Source organism: Solanum lycopersicum, chromosome 10, assembly GCF_036512215.1.
Source record: "Solanum lycopersicum chromosome 10, SLM_r2.1".
NCBI lineage: Eukaryota > Viridiplantae > Streptophyta > Magnoliopsida > Solanales > Solanaceae > Solanum > Solanum lycopersicum.
In genome coordinates, this window is record NC_090809.1 from 5,917,772 (window position 1) to 5,923,771 (window position 6,000).

Genomic DNA, 6,000 nt, shown 5'->3' on the forward strand with positions numbered 1-6,000 from the left:
ATTATCCCCCTGAACTTATTTTATTAATAATTTTTTACCCCTTTTCGACCTACGTGGCACTATCTTGTGGGCCCAACGATGGTTGATTTTTTTAAAAAATCTAGTGTCACGTAGACTAAAAAGGGGTAGAAAATTACATATAAAACAAGTTCAGGGGGGTAATAGGACCTTAGAATAGTATAAGTGTGTCTCTGGAATTTCAGACATAGGTTAAGGGGGTACTTGTGCATATTACCTAACTAATATAAAATAATTTTGCGGGTTAAATAAATTGTTACTTCACCATAATTCTCTTATATAGTTTAAAAATTGTGAAATGTTGTGGCTATAATACCTTTTCGGAACTTACAAATTCAGAATTTTTTTTTCAAAATCTAAAGTGTGAATTCACATTCAGAATTTGAAAATGACGATAAAAATTGAGATAAAAGAAATAATATTTATTGTTATAGATATGCATGATTCATAACTTATGCAGCAATGTAATATTTGTGTACACCGAGGTCATGTGTAAGATATATGATAGTCACTGCTAAAATAAAATCATTTTTCCCTAAAAATTGGAAAAGGGTTAAAAATATTTCTGAACTATGAGATATAGATTACTTCTGTCTTCTGTTGTATTTTAGGATTAAAAATACTCTGTCATTATTACAAGAGATCACAAATACCTATCAAGAGTTAACACCCAAAAGTTTTAATGACGTGGCTAGCCATATGGACTTGTCCCTCCACATAAGGTTCCAATTAGTGGAGGGACCTTAAAAGACTAGTCATTGTTCTTTTTATATTATTATTTTCATTATCTTTCAATTGTCATAGTTTTCTTTTACTACACTAGTTCACTTTTAATTGTCATGATTTATTTTTAAGAGTCAAATTTTAGAAATTTCTACTATATTTTAAGTGTATTATTTCATCATTTTGGTACGCAAAAAAATTGCAATTTATAGTACTTTTGTTATAGTTTTTTAATATTTAAATTATGCTTAAAATATCAAATTAATGTAATCTAATTTAACTTTGAAATTAGTTGAATTTACTTTCTAAAAGCGCAACATGACAAATAAAAATAGACGGAGGGAGTAATAACTTTGACTAAGATTTTATGATGTACTTTTTCATCATATTATTTAAGAAATTAGAATATATAGTAGTTTCGTATAGCTTTGACATTTTTTTATTTAAAATAACGAAATAATGTATTCTAGTTTAACTTTAAAAATTAGTAAAATTACCTTTTGATAAATATAACATAATAATTAAATGTGGGCCGCGGAAGTATATTTTTAGTAGAGAAATGAGAAAAAATATACTTTTTGTAGGTAAAATTATTAAATAATTTAAACGGATATCCTTTTTTGTTTCTTAAAATTTGAATTTTAAAAGATAATCATGTCAGAAAATTTAAATGAAAAATCAATTAAATAGGTTTGACAATTGTGTAGGTAAAATATTTATAATTGGGTGACTTTGAGGTTGTGAAAAAGAGTTGAGCGACTTCCTAAGAAAAAACTCTTAGTTGAGGGATTATGTGAGCTATTATCTTCTTAATGTTAATGAGTATATGTACATTTTTCATTTTCTCTTTACTAAATTTAGGGATAATTTTGGAGACCTCCTCAATATATGATTCAATTACAATGGACCTCCAAGGGAGAAGCCACCCGAGGGGCAAGGGTGTCAAGCTACACCCCTTCGCCGAAAAATTACATTGTATATACTTCTTTGGCATGACGTGTTACGAACATCGAGAACACAATGACAAAAATAGAAATGGAGAAGAAAAAGTATTCACACTCATATTACTGGTTGAAGTGACATAAGCAGAAAATATAAGAATGCTCCAACTATACATCAGAACTTGCTTCCCGTTTGGTATGCGATATGGTATCATCATATGGAATTATGAAATGAAATTGAAGTTTTTCTTGCATTGGTGTGACATTTTATTATTAATAAAAATATATATTGTATGTCACATTATATATTATATTATGTCTATTGATGAACATTACATTTGTGCCTCTTTACTCTCATCAATTGTGGAAGAAAGTGATTGTTAGTTTTTAGTAACTTATGTAACCACCAACTCTTCATTTCATCCATTATTCTATATCTATGTCTTGTAACTTACGTAACATTTGAGCCATTGATTTGGAAAATTTACGATCCACTATCTCCTATTCATTGCAAGAAAGAATTCATCACCCATAAATTTTGTAGTCTTCATTTGTGTTTGGATAAAAGAAGAAAAAAGAGAAGTACAAGAAAATGTAGAGTGTGAAAGATGAGTAGTATAATATTGAGATTTGTGTAGTGAAAGAGAGAGTTGAGACACATAAAATATTCTAAGTATTTAACTATATTTACTATACAAAAGAGAGTTTTATTTGTTGAAGGAATGTTTCTTTTGTGGAGCTTTGGACTCTTCAACTAATCTAGAGTTATTTAAGTTATACACTGTTGTTGAGTTGTTGTATCGTGGAGGGGAAAAGTTAAGAGTTATACTTCTGGACCAGTGTATTTATGCCACATTGGGCTTGAAATTCCTTAAAGAGAGCGAGATATTCGTGTTTCGGCGTAAAGATTTGTTTATACATTTTTGTTAATTTTATTTTAACTGTAGTTTATTGTATTTTTTGTATATTACACCAACAAATTTAAGGAGATTCATGTTTTGTTACAGTTTGGAAAAATTTGGATATCAAGATAGGGATCACAACATCTGTCACGCTCTGAGCTACCCCCTGATACGTGGAACACGGAACATAGGACCACAAGTGAGCCCAAACTAACCTTGCCGACATGATCATGAGCATACTAAAGATAATAAACTTAATGCGTAAGCTAAATCATAATTTAAACTGAAAAGATGGGGACTACCCATAAACTATAACTGAGATAAATGAAATATTGATGAGTTTGATACAAAGAAGTTACTAACTCAACAATAAGCTTAATGTATCTATGCCTGAAATATGCCTCTAAATGACTAAGAATAATGGGACAAGCCCCAACTAAGCCTGGCGAAAATTGAAACTAAAGGACTAAATACTGAAAAGTAACTCATGACTATTGTCCTCGGTGAACACGACTCACCACTGAATATGCTGAACTAAAAATAGAGAATCGATCTAAGCGTGATCTGGATGCTGAAAACTTGAACCTACATAACGAGAAGATGTAGCGCACGTATGCGTTATTACTTGGAAGGTACTGAGAATGTAGGATAGAACACAGCTGAAATAAAACATAACTGAACAAGTACAAAAAAGCAAGTATAATAATATGAACATGATATACTAACTGAATGTAATGACCAATTTATAACATGCTAAAACTGAATAATAAATATACTGATAATGGTCAATGCAAAAGAGTCTGAGTGAACTGTGGGACCTACTGATAACTGATAATGTAGTAAGATCATATAAATGTTGAGTCCGATATATACACCCTATCAAGAGGACCTCATATACCCTGTCAAAGGTATAAAGACATGCTGACATGATCATTAAACTGATTGCCCACAGAGGGGACTTACAACCTACTTGGCTAGTAGTTCTGGGACTAATTAGGTACGCTGAATCCTAGTCCAGCTTGCTATTTTTCTACTCCCAATGAATTATGTTTAACTGATTATGATTGAGTTCCTGTAAATGCTGCATAGCTCAAAAATGAACATGCAAACTGAGAATGCAACGTTTAATCTGATAATTATGCATTAATAACTGAGACATGTATAATTGAATAACTGAAATATCTGACCTACCATATGTAATTCAAGAACTGAAGAAATACATAGCTAGGGTTCTGAAATTCATGCAATAAATTGAACAATAACTTTACAATCTGATTTGGAACATATATTTAATAAATTCATCAAGTTATATAGAGGTTCTACAAACCCTACGTTTAATCATGATAATAGAATCAAGAGTTGACTGAAAACTAGGAACCTAATTGGTGAAAGGAACCCACTAGTGAAATCCCACATGCCCGGTGACGAAATTCACGGAGAAATATTCAGATTTTGGGGGAAGGAACTGTGGGAAACTTGCTGACTTCTTGACTAGGGTTCTTGACTTTTTTCTCCTTTCTTGCTTCTAATTTTCAATGTTTTTGATTAATGATTTGACTTAGGTAAGTTTTAGTTATGTTTGTAGGCTTAAACTGACTAAAAACTTATGATTTAGGATCAAAAGGACGTATCTTGGGGTTTAAATGAAGTGAAAGAAGACTAAAAGAGCCCTGAGTTAATTGTTGTCGAACCAAACGACGACCTGGACAGACGATCCATCGTTCATCGATGGTTCGTCATTTGGGTCTATTCGACAGTCCTTTACTAAAACGGGCATAACGTTTTCCTCGGAGGTCTGATCTTAGACAGTTGGTGGCTATGGAAAGCTAATTTAATTATCTATCAGTGGGTAAGCCATAGGACACCTAATTAATTTTGTGCTAAGAGTTATGATCAATTGAAGTTGATCCAACTATATTTCCCCCTAAATTGTCTGCTAATTTCCATTTATGGTCATCACCTACGGACCAAAGATCGAATGACAGTCCGTGATGGTCAACCGTGGTTCATATCAGAGAGTGGGTGAATGGGATGACCTACAGATCAAAGTCTGACCTACGGACCGTAGGTCCGTCCATTAATCAGGTCTTAACCAAATTTTCCTGGGCTGAGATTTTGGGTGTTTCTGACAATATTAACGGATTTGCAGGATGAACCGTTTGTGAGGCTACGGTCTTTCGATGTCCACCATTTGTTGCACCTGCAAATTTTTCTTAAAGATGGTTTTTGGTGTGTGTTGGATAGGGGGTGTTACATTATCTCCCCCTTGGGACCATTTGTCCTCGAATGAAGACTAAACTAGATGGATTAGAGGGAGAGAGTTGAAATCCCTACTACTAAATACAGAGTACTGAGTTTTTGAATGAATTGAGTTCCGAGAACATGTAAATACGCTAAATGCAAGCATAACTGAGGGAACATGATTCTAAGATTGAATTCACGCATGAATGACTAGAAAATTGAAGAGGAACTATTACCTCAAGCTAGAGTGGAATTAAAAGGAAAAAAGGTAAGGATACTTGGTTTCATGGCTGCCTTTGCTTCCCAACTAGATCCCTCTACGGAGTGACTCCTCCACAAAATCTTGACTGAAAAAACATCTTTATTTCTCAACCTTCTAACCTGACGGTCAAGAATCTCAACTGGTACGTCCTCATAAGAAAGACTATCTTTCACCACCACATTTTCTAATGGAACTACAGAGGTTGGATGACCCAAACACTTCTTCAAGAGTTAGATATTGAAGACTGGATGCACTGCTGCTAATTCTGCCCTGCAACTCTAACTCACATCCCACCTTGTCAATCCTTTATAAAATCTTGTAAGGGCCTACATACCTAGGACTGAGCTTCCCTTTCTTGTAAAACCTCATCACCGCTTTCATAGGTGAGACATTCAAAAAACCCAAACATCAACTTCGAACTCTAGTTCCCTCCTACTTACATCTGCATAAGATTTCTAAAGACTCTGGGCTGTCTTGAGCCTATCTCTAATGAGTTGGACTTTCTCCATATCATAAACGACTGAATCTGGCCCTATCAAAGCTTTTTCACCTACTCAAAACCGACCAACTGGAGATCTACATCTACGCCCATACAAAGACTCACAAGGGGCCACCTGAATGCTGGAATGATAGCTATTGTTGTAGGCAAACTCAATAAGAGGAAGGTGATCATCTGAACAACCTTTCAAATCTATCACACATTCTCTCAACATATCCTCTAGGATGTGAATGGTACGCTCTCTCTGTCCATTTGTCTGTGGATGAAATGTTGTACTAAGGTTAACCTGAGTAACAAGACTTTTTTGAAATGACTTCCAGAAATGAGAGATAAAATGAGGATCTCTATCTGATTTGATAAATAAAGGAATCCCATGCAACCTCACAATTTTGTTAATGTAAAGCTTGACATAGT